We start from the raw sequence: 19,076 nt of genomic DNA, 5'->3' as shown, positions 1-19,076 counted from the left end.
GTCCTAGAGATAGAAAGAAAAATATCTGTTGTTGGGTATCAGCACTATGCATTGGCTATACTTCAGTCATTAAGAATATAATTAACAGAAAGAAGCATTATATGCCAATATGCAGTCATAACTATAAGCGAGTAGATAGCAACACATGCTACAAGCCAGGATCTCCATGGCCATTAAATACAGATTTCTTATCTCCATAAATCTTTGAAGAAGACCATTTCATTAGCATGGCAAAAACAGCCTAATGACTTTGATTCACATTTCAAACTACACAAGGACTGAAGAATTGAAGCCTTATCACTGTGCATGACTTCTTGCAGACAGCTACACTCATTTGGCAGCTATTATCTCTCAGACCAGCTGGGCTCTGTTTTTCAGGGTCTCTGCTCTGGAGCCCTTCCAGGCTGTAGCGTTTAGCTGGAATGTTTATGGCAGAAGCAGCTCAGGAAACTCCTTTCCTCAACACATAAACTTCCGTTGGGGCACCAGTGCAACTGCATCGCACTAAAGAAAGGCCTGGAGCCGAGCAAGGCAGAAATAGAAGAAAACAGAAGTAGAAAGAAGAAAGGCCGATTAATGATTGATGAAAACTGTGGCAAACAGGAGCATTCTTCACTTATTATGCCCTTGGTACTTTTTCATAGAATAGTTACTTTGTTCAAAGCTAGATCAAGTCTTTGCCATAGAGCACTGCAGACATAACCACTGCAATTCCCAGAAGACCCTGAGCTCTTTGTTTAGAACGCTTTGATATGTGATCTGTCTTCATTAATAATTTAATCTTCAAAAGAAACTTGTGTAATCAAATCCTCACACTCTTTAATAACTCTAAAACTTCCTCCTGGGTGTTTTCCTACTGCATGAATTTGTGCCTTCCCTCCTAGATTCTCCCTACGCCTTTCCACCTTGGGTTGCTGCCAGCAGCATGCCCATTCTCTCTGCCACCCAGATGTGTGCCCAAGGAATCCTCACCTTTTTCTTGCATGCAGGCCCATTCAGGCCATTTTCAATACTTGACAGTTTTTCCTCTACGAAAGTCCTAGATCCTGTTTTTTCTCTGTCTGCTCTCCATGCTATTGTTGTCTCACATTCCTCTGCAACTTTTCTGATAGTCCACTTTCATCTGAGGCCAAATTTGTATTGAGAAAGGTCTGGGAGTACAACACACTATGCAGAGAAATAAACGCATCCTTATTTCCCCAAGAGGACTCAGAACTGTTACATCGTAAAATCACTCTGGCTATATCCATCTCCCTGCCCATCACCCCCCAATACACTGGTTATCTCTTCTCTTGTAAACTAAACACAAGCTTTATTTCTTGCAAAAAATCAACCGCAATGTGGACAGGGGCCTGGGAAGCCCACACTGTGTATTAACCTTCCTGTTAGCAGGACAGTGCTACCCAGGAGGGATACCTTTCAACACCACAGCCATCTTACCCATCCATGCCTTCAGTCTCCTTACCTGTTCTTTTTACACCTCTGCTTACTCACTTCTTCTGGTTTAAAAGACCACTTTATTCACTGCTTTTTCAATCAATATCAGCTTCATTTTTGCCATCCCAGGAAGTCTCTAAGTCCACAAGGTATCAAATTTTCACCCAAACCTAGTCTCTAAACGCACTTGTTTAGCTGAATCCCAAGCAAACTTACATGTATTCATGGACTGGAAGCTGTTTTCCTTGTTCCTGAGACCACAGCCATAGCTCACATGAAGTGCTGCACAGTCCTGTTGGCCTGAAGTCCTTCATATGTCTCTCTACACCAGATCTTGGTCTACAGTACAAGGAAAATAAAGCCTTCTCCATCAGAGCTCAGAGAGCACGTAGCAGGCAAGGACACGTCAGCCCTACTTCCGTCTTTTTGTTAGAGCCACTCACCGCGTCTTGCATTAACCAGACAAGTGGTTCTCAGCATTCTCTTGGCTCAAGCATACCTATGCGTGGGTAATTTTTCATCACACACCTATCCCTCTTTGCCAATATATCACACCACCACGTCTTAAACCAAGCCTATTATTACCTAAAACTTGGGGGTGCACCTGACAGAGCAGTGAGGCGTACCTTGCATACCAGTTAGTCACCCAATTACAATTTAAGCTCCTCAGCAAAGGGCCTTTTTCACCTTTTGTTTTACTAGTGCCTAATACAATGCTGCTTTCATATGTAAATACAGTGGGGTTGTCATCCTGTTTGGGTACAGAGGCAATATATAACTTCGCACATCTGAGTGGATTCTCTTTATGTCAAATAAAGTGGAGGGCAAATATTCTACTTGTTTTTTCCCCACTCTAATTCCATTGCTTGGGGGGAAATCTGTTAAAAAAAAAAAAAGAGAAGTGAGTTTGTAAGCACTTAAACTAACCCTGCATTTTTCACCAGAATCAAAGGTTTCATCTTCAAGTAAATGCAGAAGTTTTTCTGAATCATTAAGGACTAAATAAATGACTGAGAAAGAGGAAAAAAATACATAAAAGCCTTCATTATATGCAAAACAGACGGAGCAAAGCTGCTATGTGAGGCATCATATTCCAAACCTGAACTGGGAACTGAATTTCTAATGTAATCCCTATGGCTAGGTACTGGTAATGTTATTCAGAAGTAAAACACGTGCCTTTTCTCTGTTCATCTGAAATCTTCACTCAAAAAATTATTTTATTTCTGTATATCCCAAGCTGAAAACGTACACATGGGAAAAACTTTACATTCTCTGTGCTCTCAAAACCATTACATGGACATCTTCAAATAAGCGCTTTACCACACACAAGTGCTTAGATGCTACAGGAAAGCGTATGGAACACAATGTGCTGAAGGAGCCCTCATGGATACAGTTCTAGCCCCCAAAAATAGCTCTAAAAGAAGTTGTACAGGGTGCCAACGGCTGGGAAAACAAAATTCTCTCTCACAACCAAAAGTTGTTCCCATTTCTAGAGCAAGAAACACAACTTGAAGATCTACAAGGTTCACTTTTAAATTTTGTGCGTTTGGAGTGGTTTACATTGCAGGGTTTGGTTTGGGACATTTCACTGTACAAATTAACTTATTGTAGCAGTATCAAAAGCACAGAAAATCCTGTGATGAATCTGCCTTTTTTTTCCCCCATGATAAACAAAGTGCTGCAGACATCAGACGTCAGTAAGAAACTGTCTGCAAAGAGATAATTTAAAAGGGCCTCTGAAAAAAAGAAAGCAGCAGGGTGGTGTCTAGTCAAGGCATGATAAGTTAGTTAGAAAACAGACTGGATGGTGCTGATACTAGAGCATGGTAACAGCACGTAAGAATCTGGGCAAATATAACCAAAGTGGTAAAATGGAAACTCCAATGTCATTGCAGAGAATGGGGAGAACAACAAATACACACAAGACATTCAAGTTTGCTTGTACTAATGTCTTTTTATGAAAAATTAATGGTTCACCTCAAAAAACTCAACTCAGCCTTCCAGTACATAAAGGGGCCCCACAGGAAAGCTGGAGATGGACTGTTTACAAGGGCATGGAGTGATAGGATGGGGGTAATGCGTTTAAATTAAAAGAGGGTAGATTTAGATTAGATATTAGGAAGGAATTCTTTACTGTTAGAGTGGTGAGACACTGGAACAGGTTGCCCAGAGAAGTTGTGGATGCCCCATCCCTGGAAGTGTTCAAGGCCAGGTTGGATGGGGCTTTGGGCAACGTGGTCTAGTGGAGGGTGTCCCTGCCGGTGGCAGGGGGGGTTGGAAAGAGATGATCTTAGAGGTGCCTTCTAACCCAAACCATTCTATGATTCTATGAAAAAAAGCTGCTCTAAAGTTTTTTACTTCCATGTAACAATGAACCCTGGGCTAACTAAGAACTTGGTGATGTGTGTGTACAGAGCTATCTGTCTGTATTTATGATGGTTGTTTTCTGACAAACACCCTACAAATCACAAAGATTTGTCTTGTGCTTCTTACATTTTTTTCCATGGTATGTGGCTCTTTTGCAGCATACCAGTTTACAAAACAAGTCTGACTGATGTTTAGTTTGGTTTTGAATGGAGCACAAAAATGAGTTTCCTGTATAAAAAATCTGTCCTATGTGTCATGATTAGGTAATATAAAGAGAAGGACTGAGTCACAGCATTCTACTTTATTGTAACTTCTTAGAATTCAGTGGCGTTGCTCCTGACTTTAAGAAGTAACAAATTCAGGCCTCTCTTTTACAGGATTCTTCCCCAGGAAACTTTAGGAGTTAAGTCGCTAAATAAATAGCTGTGTATCACAAGTTAATTCATGCTTCCTCCTCATTTCTTTAACAAAAAAGGAGCATGCGTGGAAAGGCAGCCAGAACTAATAAATAATACATGGATGGGGAGCCAGGATATCCAAATTCCCAGAAATTTTGAAGTCTAATTTTCATCTCACACCTGTTTTGCTCACACGGAAATCTATTCATTTAAATCATTTCATGCCTGATTTCCACGGGTTTTTTGATTCAAAATTAGTCTATTCCTCTCTATTGCTATCAGATCTAGCTATCCACAGAACAGCCTAGAAAAAATATTTTGCCTGCAATTCAGCATCTCCTTTTTACAAAAAAGACACTTTTCTGCTTCCCAGAGACACAAGGCACTATCCAACATTTAGCATTTTGAATAGGTCAAGTACTTGTTTAAACATTCAGTACTGCTGTCATTATTCTTCCCTGTGGAAGTCTGTATCTGCAATATACTGAATAAGTAACTGCACCAAGATCAATTCAATGGATCTGTGAGTACAAAACCTGGGCAGTGTGGTCCTGTCCTTAAGGAGGCATTTGCAGAAGTAGCATACATCTGGTAACAAAGTATGTATCTTTATTTTTGGGGGGCTATGTTACAATACCTCTAGAAAAATACCATAAAATGAGGCTCATGCTATCTGACCAAGGTTTCTCACTCTTCTAAAGATATAGGTGCTCACAAACTTTAGACATGAAGAATTCATCTGGTCTTCTGGGTTACATCTAGTTTACAGGGGCAGCTGGGAGCACACACAGGCCAAATTAATTTTCCTGGCTTCTGCAGCAACCCACAGCTGGCCACCATCTTCTCCCAGCCCCTCGGGTTACAGACATGTTCTGGTTACAAACAAGATAATAGCTGGAAGCATCCTGTGAGAACAATTTGCAGCTCATGGCCTCCTCCCTGCATGCCCTGAATTACTTCTGGAAATGGCAGATGCTGAGAATACAGAAACCCGTCTGACCAATCCTACAGCAAACCTGTGCAGATCCATGGATTAGTGAAGGACAATAAGCCAAACTTTTGTGGGAATCACTGGACCTTCCACATCCGCACTAAATGTTCATATTGCCCACGGGTCCTGCCATGTGACAGGAGAAAGACCACATGAGGTTCTGCTCGTGTATTCACAAAACTCAAATAACTCAGCTAAAATAATCTGGCTCCCCTGTTGTGTACGAGTTCAGGTTAAAAAGCAAGTTCTATTCAGCTCTAATTGTACAGATGCCACAGTGCTATTTTTCATGTTGTTCCCAATCAAGATGAACTCATTGGTTTTACTGCGTGCTTCATTTTCGTCTATTTTTCAAACACGAGGAAAATATTTTCAACACTTTTGTGTTTCACAAATGGAAGACATATCCCTTCCTCCACTCTTCAGGCATTTGACGCACCCCTTTTCTTGTCAAAACTAGACACGGCCAATTGCTGAAACTTGAAATGGAACATGAAAATGTTTTTCCACGAGGACAAGAGCCTCCACTTGGCAAGAAAAATAGCAGACTGTTCTCAGAAGTGATGAGCTTTGGAAAACCTACAGTCTGCATATACGAGAGAGGAAAATCTCATTCCTGTGATGCCTACCAACAGAGCTGGACAGGAATGTAGGTCTGGGATGGGCAAATTTTCCCTCTGTAGATGGGTTTGGAGGCTGGCCATGGTGTCCTTCCTATTTAATTTCAGTTGCTTATCCTCTCATTACAAAGCCCATTCTTCCACAGAAACAACTGAGAAGGTATGGTCTTTGTTGACGCTTTGGTCCACAGGGCTTGGCCTACAGCAAATCAAGCAGAGTATTTGCCAGTCCCATATTAATTCACCTCTCCAGTCTATGATCAGAAGGTTTATTTTTACAAGAGAAAAGACAGATAAGACACTGACATGCTTCGCTTCTGCAGCAACCAGTCCTGGCCTGTGCAAGGAAGTTGAAGTTTAATTAAACCAGTTCAAAAACTGATGCTGTTAAATTAACACTAAGTCTGTGGGAGGATAGATGTTATTTTGCTGAAGAATGTTTTCTATTGTTTTAACTGAAGCAGTAAGGAACGGATTTAAGCTAAATCAATATACAACATACTTCAACTGATATGTGTCCAAAAAGGCATTTGCATCAACATAATGAAACAGCACAAGATTTTCATGTAGACAAGACTCAGAAGAAAATGTAACCATATTATACTTTGGGAATACTGTGAACATGCCTTGTTTTATCCTTGTCTGCTGTCAACACCTCCTCCACTGCCTCCAGGGGTCTGCTCCCCGCTGCCTGACAGTTTTACTATCTCTTCCTGTCTTATTTACCCTCGGGTACCCACTTGTTGGCAAGTTACACTCTTCTTCATCACCAAACCACCCCCTTTGATGTAGTTCTCAAAACTGTACCTTCCTGCAACTCTGCTAAGTTCCTCTTCAGAGTAGTTTCAAGCTGATGTTCCACAGACTTTCCCCTATTTCTTCTATTTGCAACAGTAATAGTTACTACAGCCTCAGAGCCAGACTGGCTGGGGTTTCCTCAGGAACCAAAGTATATCACTTCAGGCTTCTTGAGAGTACAGTGCTGTGGAAATGTCAGAATGTGACTGCTCCTTCTGGGCAGTCCGTCTCTCTCCAGAGGGTGACACACAGTGACTGAGCAAAAGTATAACAAAGACCATAAACCATTTTTAGCTGCTCTGCTTTCTTATCCCAACGCCTGTTCAATCAGCTTGAGCCTACCAGTTTACACTATAGAGTGGGGAAAGCGCTTGGGAAAAGGTCAGTTCTTATTCTTCTTGCTGTTCTTGGTTCCTCCCCACAGATGCCAGCATGCTCAGGCCAAGGCTGAGTGATGCAGACCCTGAGGAATTTTGTCTCCCCCATACTGCCTGAGCCACCACCAGGGCCGCATTGTCAGCTTCGGGGGGGGGATAGAGATGATCTCTGGTGAGGAAGCACTGGAAAACATACACAGTGTTGAAATCGTGACATGCAGCCATTCTGAGGACATCAGGGCTAATATACAAAATAGGTTAGCCAAAAGTCTGGTATTAGACGGGCTGAGCAAAGAGAGAGTTGACACCGTTAGCAGACATTTTAACAAAAGGCTTGCTCCGATGCTGTTGAATCAATGGCAAATCTCCCAATGGAAGTAGCCTCTGGCCACAAATGTACACTTGATAACCCAACTCTGTACAGCACACACTGCTTCCTGTGAGCTGTAGACAGCCCACAATCCCCATTGATTGCTACAGTCAAAAAGAAGCTGGAAATGCTGAGCACATTCGAGTGCTACAGAACATAGTAAATCCAACCGTTCCAAATTTTAGAGAATCTTTCTGTTTCCCCTGGGATATACAACATGTTGTAAGTGCCCAGTTAACAGGAGGGAGAAAATGGACTTGATTTCCCCCCCACGCATAACAATGCTTAAAAGCGCAGGTTTTGGAACACCTCTGAGAGAGTGGTGAGTTGAGGGAGGAAAAGCAGTCTCATACATTTCAGTGCAAAAGGCAGCAGGGAAAAGGAAGTTCTTTTCTGTGCCTTTAATTTAAGGATCAGACAATTCAGAAAGTCAGTATGCTAGTGATAATTGCTAATTTCCTCTTCAAAACTCAGATTGTATCTTTTGAGTCCCTACCAGAAAAATTTCATGCCTACTTATTTATTGCAAATGTAAGCCACCTTTTTTTGCTTCTTATCCTTTTTAGGAAAAGAGCCAGAGGAAGAGAGATTTCCACCTTCTCATTATTGCAAAATCTAAGGAATGCAATATGCAATTCAATCTGCTGAGAGATTACTGAAGAAATTCAAAACCAGCGGTCACAGACAAGTTTAACTCTGCCCCCATGTGTGCAAACATTAAAATACATTCTCCCATCCACTATCTGAATCCTGCTCTATTTTTGTGCAAAAGGATGCATTAGTTTATGACACTGATTATATATGACATCCACAATGACCACGTAGCTATAGGACACATTTTCTCTTCCACACTTAGATTTCTCTCTGCATTATGAAACTCTCCTTTATGAATGCATTGGGCACTAAAAAACAAGTCATAGACATACAGCTGTTGCCTGTACTAATAAAATAAGTAGCAGAATTGGAAAGAAGAAACAGACAGCTCTGGAATTTTACCAGAGGGATGGTCATAGTAAGATCAGAAAAAATGGGGGACTTAATTTTACTTTTCACCACTGCTGCACATACTCTGTATGAACTTCCCTATTCTCCCCTGCACCTCACTTCCCAGCCTGTGAAGTGTAGATACTATCACCTTCGTGTGCAGGGGTGAAAAGGAACTACTTTTTCCTCTGTAAACTCACACCGAGGTTTCTCTAGCCATCTCACTCCACCAGCACACAGTGTCACAAGGCTCCTGGGACCAGCTCAGGCCACCATCCCTGTCATGGGGACACACTGCTCCAGCCAAAAGGGCTCAGCCCTTCCTCAGCCCATGGCTCACGGCCCACAACCACACAGCCAGCAGCGAGAAAGCACCTCTATGCGCTGAGAGCAAAAGACCTGTGTCTCATGCCCTACCTCGGGACTCCTGTTTATTGACTGACTCATTTCAGTACACCCCCTTGGCTTTACCGATGACAAATCATGGACCAAAGCGTCACTGAATGCAACAGGCTCTCCATCTGGTAACCCACAGCGTAAACTGCAACAGTGTGTTGCAACATCCCAGCACATATCACCAGTGAGATATGCATGAACAACCTGTGGCACGGGGACAGGGTGCTGCAGGAGCTGAACCCTGCACAAACACAAGCCGGATTGGGACAGAGCCACCCTCAGCCCTTATCTTTTGATAAGGAACTTTCCCTGGAGGAAAGGTCCACAGGGCACAGCGCTGCATGCCCCAGTTGGGTGATCACCTCTATGATTTTTAATTGATTTCAGCTTTCACATTAACTTGTGTAAGTGGAGTCTACAGAGGAAAAGCCACCGCCTTGTTTGCCGAATATGGGAGGATCCAGAGCACCGGTGCCACTCCACCATCTTCCCCCGCCCTGGGCAATGACCAGTCATTATTAAACCAACCGGGCAAGAGGCAGCTGCAGTGGGGCTACCCAGTCGGCGTGCAGGGCCATGGCGACCTACGTGCAGCTGAGCACTGCAGACAAGATGCCCCTTGTGGGGCTGGGCACCTGGAAGGTAACAGCTTCAGAGAAAAGCACCAGTATTGCACAGCTGCCTGGCACAAAACTTGGTTCTCTCTGGTCCAGGAGAACTGTCCTGGTATCTGGGGCTCTGCTTTACTTGACTGTTGCGTTAAACGTGCATTGGAGTAGGGCTATGGAGAAATGGCTGCAGACTGGCTTCAAGCCCTGGAGCCCATCTTTATGACTGCAAGAAGTACTGTTCTTGTAAAGAAAAAAAACAACCTGCCGCAAGGGAGGGTTGCTTTCAGAAAGGTGCTTTTCCTAATTTTATTTTGCTAGGATACAGGTATTTAACATGTACTGATTTGAGATTCTTAGGATTTATGCATTATTTTCAGTCCCCAGCTGGGCAAGTAACAGCTGCAGTGATGGCTGCCATCGATGCTGGGTACCGCCACTTTGACTGTGCCTACGTGTACCAGAATGAGAAGGAAGTTGGGGAAGGGATCCAGCAGAAAATCAAGGAAGGTGTTGTGAAACGAGAGGACCTCTTCATTGTCAGTAAGGTAAGGATCTGACAATCTTTCAGCCTGGAGCAGGGGTAGGGGAATGCTTTGTCTATAGTATTTTCACAGTAGGATGCTTAACTACAGGAAACAAACTTTATGTCATAGGATAAAGCAATTCATAACAACATTCAAGTCACTCCTGATGCAAACTTACTGCTTCACTCCATTCTGTGTGGAGAGTTAGGAAGGATACGCTGTATCTGCACCCTGCTGTGGCCTGGCACTCTGCTGAGGAGACCCAGAAGTGCTGGGGGATGGACGAGGAGGAACCTGGCCCTCCATCTCATACCTGCAGACCAACTGGTGCAGAAGAAGGGAAGCAGAAAAAGGCAGTGGGCCAGGTAGCACCAAGCAAGGTAGAAATCTGTGATGCAGAGCCCTGGGATCACTTGGTGTCATGGACTGACACAGAGGCGATGCCAGTTTGGCAATGGCACCTCACTGACTGCTAAAGCACAGCAGAGGAGATGAGCCTGGCAGTGCCTGGTGCTTGGTCCAGCAGCCCGGCTCGCAGTCCTGCCAAAGCAGTGTCTCTGCTGTGTGAGGAAGATGAGGTTCTGGGCACCTTGGGACAGGGTAATCTGCTCAGCGCCTGTCCCAAGGAAGCTGTGGTTGGTGGCTTCTCTAGCTCTTGCTTATTAAGAGAAATGGGCTACTTAGCTGGATTTTGAAGTTGCTGCTTGCCTTGGTAAAGGTTGGAGCCAACCGTTTCTCTGTGGCTTGGCTTACATTTTCTTGGCTTTGCCTGCTGCAAAGGCAGACCCTGTGTAAAAGGGGATAGCGCAAATGATCTTTTAAGTAAGATGGAACCAGAGGACTCTGTCTGTTATGATCCTGCTCAAAGACCTGTGCTGCCACTGCATATAGTGCATTTAGTGTCACAGGCCAGTCCCGTCACAGAGCAAGTCCCCTCTGAAAGAGGTGGCCTAATTCCACATCACCTTCCAAAGAAGATGGAGCATTTCTGTCCTGGGCAGGAGAGCACCTGAGAACTTTAACCCAGGAGGTCACGGTGTGCCTTGGCTTTTTGTCTCTAGCTGTGGTGCACATTTCACGACAAACCTCTGGTGAAGGTCAGAAGACCCTTGCTGACCTGAAGCTGGATTACCTGGATCTCTACCTCATGCACTGGCCTCTTGGGTTCAAGGTACAGTAACAGCAATGCCCTTGGCTTTCCCTCCTGGGAGAACTCCTCAAAACCGCCAGTAACACTTGCGGCACTACTGCTGCTCAGTCCAGGAAGACCGTGGGTCTGTTGTGCGTACCAGCACTGCTCCAGTGCTGCTCATTCAGCTTTACTCTGGCCACGTGAGCCAGGCTCTTGATCTCTGCCCCTGAGACTGCTGCTTACACAGCATCCTCTGCCCTTTTGATAGTGGGAGGGGCAGACCTGGCACTGAGATCAGGTCTCCCAACTGCAAGTATCAGTTGTGCTGCTTTACTTTTGGCTATGTGTTGTCTTCTACAAATCAAAAATCTACTCATCTGCCAATGACTTAGCCTCCTCCTTTGTGGGGAGGAGGGCTGTGCTTTGCTGCCCGACATAAATTCTTTCCTCTGCATGTTACAGAATCACAGAGCAAAAGGATATGCTTCTATTTTCCATTTCTGTCTTTAATCACTGAGTCCTTAATACAGTGCAGATTGAGCTGAACTTTGCTGTGGGAACCTTAGTGTTGTTCTACAGACCTTGGATTTCAAAAGGTGAGACTTTCTGACATCAAGTTTCATTCTTCATGTACTTCAAAGGCCCTGATGTCCCAGTCTGTTTCTAGTCTTAGCTTTTCCTTTCTGCTACAGACAGGTTAAGACCTCCATCCTATCTGTTGCTTTCCAGCTTATCAACTGTTTGCCCTACTTTCAGAGCTGTCATGGTTTGTTCTATGGGAACAAAGCCCTTGAGTAAAAGTGTCACGGCATATTACTCTGACATCTGCACAACACGCTAGGTGTAGAGCAATACGGAGATGTGGGGACCTCTCTCTGTGCCGCCAACTTAAACTGAGGCTCCCCTCACAGAAGACCTCTGTGTGTATGTATGTAATACGTTGTTCAGCAGATGTGGCTCACTGTAGACCTTGCTTAAATGTCCTTTGGACCTAAACAGGTCCTCTTACTTTTCAAAAAACAAATCCTCAGAAAACAGTCCTTGTTCTCCTGCAATAGGCATGATAGAGGAGTACAGCAAGCTTGCTTGTTCTGCTTTGTTCCGCAAGTGGTGTGACTTGTTTTTCTGTATGTGTTTTGGTGAGTCACCACTTTGCTGGGTCCAGGAGATACACCTGTCCCTCCTACTAGGAATGGCTGCTGGCAAAATGCCATCAACCTGCATGAACAATGTAGACAAGTATTAGTATTTTCAGCAGTAGAAGTTGAAGCTATTGTGGTCCTCAGCTGTCTTGGTAGTAACTTCCCACCAAAGAGTGTTTCAAGCATTTTCTTTCTCCCTGACAGGCAGGAGAGGAGCTCTTTCCCACAGATGACAAAGGCATGTCAATACCCAGCAACACAGATATTCTGCATACATGGGAGGTAAGTTCAGCCACAGCGGGAGAATCATGTCTTCTGTCCTTGGCATTCTTTTCCATGCTTTCATTACCTCCTGCAGTCACAAAGTTCTGGTGTATTTATCGTATGGTATACAATGTGGCTTTTCAAAACATAATGCCTAGTCAAGCTGATGATCTTCAGTGGAGCTGCAGACCTGATTGCTTAAGTGTAATAACCACAGAACTGTCTTCACCACAGTTCTTTAAACTACTCAAATACGCTTTGCAGGAATAAAGATATTTTAGGTTATGATCTTGCCTACAGCCTGGGGTAGAGCGCTCCAGTGCTAGCCTGATAGCACAGTACGGATTATCGTTATTTTCCACACATAACTAACTTGGTGTTTCCACCATCTCAAGAAATGAGCCTTTGGGCTTGGGTGAGATGGAAGACATGGCACAAATACACCGGTGTGCCCTTTTCCCCAAGGGACTAACTTGGCAACTCCAAACAGTTGTCTTTCCCTTCCCGTGAAAGGGAACAAGCCATACCGGGAGGAACATTGCCAGGCCCTGTCTTGTACAGTGGATGTTGACTTTGTTCCCCTTTGTGTTAGGCCATGGAAGAGCTGGTGGATGCTGGTCTGGTAAAAGCCATTGGTATCTCCAACTTCAACCATGAGCAGATTGAAAGAATCCTGAACAAACCAGGACTGAAACACAAGCCTGCCAATAACCAGGTAAGCTGCAAAGTGACTGCAGGTGAATAGTTTTCAGGGATTATAAAGATCTAATTACAGTGGAATGAGGAGATGGAAAAAGGCAGAACAAAGTAGACAACAGCATGTGCTCTAAATCCTGCTCTGTGGGTACTTCTGAGTACAGAAGGCACTCAGATACTTCCTTTTTTGTCTCACCTTGCTGAACCACTTTTTACAAATGTTGGAGTATTTCCCTGTAAATAAAGAATAAAGAACCCAGAAATGAGTGTGTGAAACCCCCACAGCAAAAACTGTATAAGCACTTTGTATAAAAATAGGTGTTTTCAATCCTAAGTATGCACATTATCACGCAGGCCACTGGCGAATTAGGGGGAAAGGCAGCCTCTAATTGGATTAGGAGATAATCCATGGAGCACAACAATATTACAACAACCTCTGTGCCTTTGTGTTGGCAGATTGAATGTCATCCATACCTCACCCAGGAGAAGCTGATCAAGTACTGTCACAGCAAAGGGATTGCTGTGACAGCATACTGTCCCCTTGGCTCTCCTGACAGGCCATGGTAAGATTTTTTTGCAATTTCCAAGGGAGCTGGCATGGATTATGCTTGTAACATTGAGGCTACAAATGCACTATTAATCATTCATCTAGATACAGATCTCTGCTGGCTGGATCTTTCTATGGAGGTTTCTTGCCACTGATTTCTTTTCTCTGTGTAGGGCTAAGCCAGAGGATCCTTCCCTTCTGGATGACCCCAAGATCAAAGAGATTGCAGCCAAGCACAACAAAACCCCAGCACAGGTACGTACATGCCAGACAATGGGTACTCCTTCCTGTAACACAGCTGTTAAGGAAAATAGAGCTGAGGAGTGGGTAGACCATCCATTCATTCCCCATGAATTTTGTGGCACTCCTCTGATTTTTTCCTTACCATGCAGATTTTTTTATTATATGGCCTGCAAGACATTCTACTGTTATCTCTTTGGTCCTCAAAGAGATTCTTTACCCATCTTCAGATGTCACTTCCCCTCTCAAGTCCTCCTGCAGAGAATGGAAGCCTTGCATAGACTGCTGGAAGTCCAGGTGGGAAGAAAAGGAACTGACCATCCCAAAACTGGATGGAAAAGGAGGCCTTCCATGTGGGCCTCCACCACTTCCCTCTTTGCCCTTCAGGATGTGCTACCTAGGCCACAGGGATGGGAATGATTTGAACTGTAGCTCCACAGAAAGGGTTTAGTTCTACTGAAATATACACTTGATGGCAAACAGCTGTTGGAACAGGCTCTGCTTCCTCCAGAGCAGAGGCTGTCCTCTCTCTGACTCAGTGGTCTGTTCCTGCAGGTTCTCCTTCGCTTCCAGATCCAGAGAAATGTGATTGTGATTCCCAAGTCTGTCACACCACAGCGCATTGTGGAGAACTTCAAGGTGAATGATTATGAGTGAGCTGAGTGCTGCCCTTCAGGGATGACATGGCTTCTCCCTGCAGAGCAAGCAGCAATCCTTTCTCACCCTTCCCAGGTCCTCCTCAGGCAAGAGGTCTGAGCTTTTTCTTTCTTTATGCTTACCTACACTCTGCTGAGGGTTAAGCCAGGCCTACTTTTGGAGATGACAGATGAACAGGTCTTATATGGTATGTCATGTCCTGTGGCTTGCGGATGCATCAGAAGGCACAGCTTGCTTGGAGCCCACACACAGTAACATGCCAGTAAAGTCTTATATAGAATAAGCAATGTTCATAAAATAGTTCCTGTTTCCATAAAAGAAGTTGTTCCTCTATCTGTTAATTCAGTGGTCCATGACTGAAAATGGATCCTCCAAGGTGGAGTTGCTTTCTAATCTTGTCTTTCTTTACACGGTTTGATTTTTCAAAGAGATGATTTCCAGTTGTTTCTCTTGTTAGGTGTTTGACTTTGAATTGACTAAAGAGGAGATGGCAACCATTCTCAGCTTTAACAGAAACTGGAGGATCTGTGCAATGAGCATGTAAGTGACACTGCTTGTTTGCTTCTGACTCTGAATATTCTTTACAAGGAATTCTGTGTCACAGCTACTAGGTAGCATGAAATGCAGTTTATTCAAAAATCATGCCAACTCAAATTCCAACTGGTTTGTCAAAAAAATACTTTTTCAGGAGAGGGTTTAGTATTTTCATTTTAAAAACAAAACAAAAGAAACAAAACCAAATTACATTCTCATTTTGAATTCAGTTTCCAGGAAACTGTAACTTGAATTACAAAAAATGGGTTCTGGATGTTCATTTCATCTTTGTTTGTATTAGAGAAATGAGGACACCTATCTCCATGTATTCTTCCTGTAATTATTACATGATGCAGATCTTCCCTTAGTGGCTCCTCCATGCACCCCACGCACCTCTATATAATATTTTGGTCACTCATGAAAATAACATTCCCTCTTTGATTTCTTTCAGGTCCACAACTCACAAGGAGTACCCTTTCCATGCAGAATACTGAAGATGCTTGTAACATGGCCTTCACTGGACCTCTGGTGTCTCATGTGCCTCCGCTCTAACTTTGAGCTGTCTATTTATCTAGTTTTCTTACTGCTGCCAGTGAAGACATGGGATGTTTATCTCATGAAATTTGAGTTCTTTTTTTGGAAAAAGGAAAGAGTATTTTCTATGGAATAAAATGTGGGATGTAATAATTTTCTGCTTTTTAGAAGAGAGGATTACTCCTGAAGAGCCTAAGCAGAGGTGCTAAGCAGAAAATGGGGAGAGTTTGTACCACCATTCAGTGATTGCCTTCCATCTCGTATCAGCAGAAACAAGATGTTGACAAACCACCATGCATGCACAATTTCATCAGAAGTGTCCCATATTTTAAATAAAATTAACTTTAAAATGCAAAACCATAATTGGCTGAAAGTCTTCGGTCTAGTGTAGGAAAAGTCAAAAACCCTCCTACCCAGAGAGGTTGGCTGCAGTCACTTGCACTTTGCGGACAAGCCACTCAGCACTTTCCCCTGCGGGCACCAGAGGGCAGCCAGCCCTCAGAGGAGACCTGCATTACCCCTTTTCTGCCGGCCGCCAGCCCCCAAGATCCAGCCACAGCCCCCTGCAGTGCTGGGGGGCATTTCAGGTGCCACACAACCCGGCATCTGCCCCCCGGTCAGGGAAGACTCAGCACTTTGCTGCTGCGCCTAAAACCCCAGCACCTTAGGATCTTCTTCCCAAAATTTCCACTTTCAATTCACAAAGATATAATCCAAGACCATGTGTTTCTCAGCTTCCTGAAGGAAGCAGCCCATAAAGCCCTCAGCAATCTCCAAGCAGAGGTAAGATATCCATCCTGTGAAAAAACACACCATTATTGAACGCAGCAAGGGTCCAATATTTAATATGGCAGGAGAGCCAAAGAGTAAGAGAAGTGCTACCACCCTTCACAACCACCCTCTTTCCCTTGGAAAGCTCCTGCTCAAACACTTTAATTCACAGCAGAGACACCCTTGTGGGCACAGTCTCACAAATTCATCCAGACACTCCTTGGCTAAGGGCAGCACTTACTGATCCATCCCACCCACACTGAAGGGCTCTCCTGCTGCCATGTGAAGGGTCTCCTCTCATCCCAGGGCACACACAACAACCTCCTGAAAGGACACATCGGAAGGGTTTAGCCACATCAACTCGCTGAATCAGGCCTAGGTGTCAGGGATGCACAGATGCTTAACAAGCAACTGCAAGTTGAATCAATGCACACCATTTAGCAAGATAAACATCCTGTTTCAATATACTTCTTTCCCAAAGGCCCTACCACCAGCTGACAACCCCAGCCACACCTTTAGGACAGAGAAGCAACTGACAGCTCCCATGTCTTGGCATGATCTGGGGAAAGTCTCACACCAACAGGTGTAAACAGCAAAGCAAAACACAAACCTTCTGCCCAAAATCCTCTGCTAAAAGACAGAGACATCTCTCATGCAAGAAACCATTGGGGAAAACCAAGCACCCACCTGCACAGGAGAACATGAACAGGCCACAGAGGAAGCAACACAAAAATCTCAGAAGAACATGACAGGAAGGACAAATTGCATTTCTCAGCTGTGCTCTCCACCAAGTCTCATTATCTGCCATCACACACTCTACCTAGCTCCTTGCCGCAGGAACGCAAGACTTTGAAACCTCTCTCCAGACAGACGCACTCAGAAGAATGAGACCAAGCACTACAGGGTTTTCTGCCCTTTCTTACAGGAGATCCCACCTTACTGGCCAAAGAGCCAGGCTTTGCAAGCTTCCACAGACTTGCAGAGCATGATTCTCTGATGGCACCAGTTCACCTTGGTACCAATCCAGTGCAAAACCTGGCTGATTCTGGCACTCCCTACACCAAGACTTGAAACCCACTCACCATTGTTTCTGAATGTGACACTGCTAACACTAATACATCACCAGCACAGCACCACAAGCCTGAGTGCCTCGGGAATACAAAGGAGAGCAGAGGCAAACTGGTACTTTAGCTGGTCTCTAGGCTCTCTTAAGAAAATTCATCGCAGCAAAGGCAATATGTGTCATTTTATGATTTTCACTGACTTCTCAGAACAACAAACCAGCACCCAAGAAGCTGAGCACACTCAGACCAGATCCATGGAGAAGGAATCCCAAAAAAGGATGAAAGAGGACATCCTGCTGATGGTAGCCGATGGCACTGACACAAACAGGAGGAAGAGTAAAGAGAAAAACTAATTATCTTGTTTGCCTTCAGTTAAATGAAGCAAAAAGAACCTGGGCATCTGCTGTGGGAGAGGCACCCAGAGGAAAATGCACTATTACACATACTTACAATTTATACTTGTACCTGAATGAATTCTCCAAGTATAAGCAAAGAGCAAAGCCTCCCAAGCAGTCCTAACATACCGTTACAAAGTACTTATAGGATCCTGCTGATAAATCAGGGTTTTTTCACTGCACTGTGACCACCTCATCAGTACAGCATATTTTGCCTCTGCAAAATTTCAAAGTCAGTTTTTAATATGAAATTAAACGTCACATACCATTTATTTCTACACTTGTATATTTTATTCTGAAATATGGTCTGCACTTTCCTAAAGACAGAGGGACAATGTGATCATTGTGACATTCACTGAAAACTCAATGCTCTTCTGTAGCTTTGAAAACATACTAAAAAATACTTTCTCCCAACATTTAAAAGTGGTTTATACTCATTATTTTCTACATGACTCATAAGCTCACTTACTCCAAATTGAAAGCTGCATTTGTCCCATCTGGAGAGGGGAAGAGGGTGCTCCCCATTCTCACGAGCCAGTCACACCGAGGTTTCTCTAGCCATCTCACTCCACCAGCACACAGTGTCACAAGGCTCCTGGGACCAGCCCAGGCCACCATCCCTGTCATGGGGACACACTGCTCAGCCCTTCCTCAGCCCATGGCTCACGGCCCACAACCACACAGCCAGCAGTGAGAAAGCACCTCTATGCGCTGAGAGCAAAAGACCTGTGTCTCATGCCCTACCTCGGGACTCCTGTTTATTGACTGACTCATTTCAGTACACCCCCTTGGCTTTACCAATGACAAATCATGGACCAAAGCGTCACTGAATGCAACAGGCTCTCCAACTGGTAACCCACAGTGTAAACTGCAACAGTGTGTTGCAACATCCCAGCACGTATCACCAGTGAGATATGCATGAACAACCTGTGGCACGGGGACAGGGTGCTGCAGGAGCTGAACCCTGCACAAACACAAGCCGGATTGGGACAGAGCCACCCTCAGCCCTTATCTTTTGATAAGGAACACCACCGGGATGAAACGTGCACAGGGCACACCCGAGGGCAGTCATCACCTCCGCCATTTTGAACTGACTTCAGCTCTCACACGAGCCCACACGAACCGAGCCTCCACAGTAGGCCCGCCCGAGCCGGGGCTGGCCTGCCCTAGAGGGGTCGGTGTGAGGCCCGCTGGGCCCCGGCGTGGCCGTTACCGCCCGGCTCTGCC

At 44.5% G+C, this 19,076-nt stretch overlaps 1 protein-coding gene and 1 pseudogene across 1 annotated transcript in view; one reads left to right on the top strand and one right to left on the bottom strand.

The window, feature by feature from the left end:
* The window catches only part of BPGM (bisphosphoglycerate mutase), a 36,842-nt gene that overhangs the window by 17,531 nt on the left and 235 nt on the right, over positions 1-19,076 (bottom strand). The gene's annotated exons all lie outside the window — the stretch shown is intronic.
* Positions 8,716-15,913, top strand: LOC104634679 (aldo-keto reductase family 1 member B1-like; annotated as a pseudogene).

Source organism: Balearica regulorum, chromosome 1 (genome assembly GCF_011004875.1).
Source record: "Balearica regulorum gibbericeps isolate bBalReg1 chromosome 1, bBalReg1.pri, whole genome shotgun sequence".
Taxonomy (NCBI): Eukaryota; Metazoa; Chordata; class Aves; order Gruiformes; family Gruidae; genus Balearica; species Balearica regulorum.
This window is presented reverse-complemented; position numbering and strand designations above follow the sequence as displayed.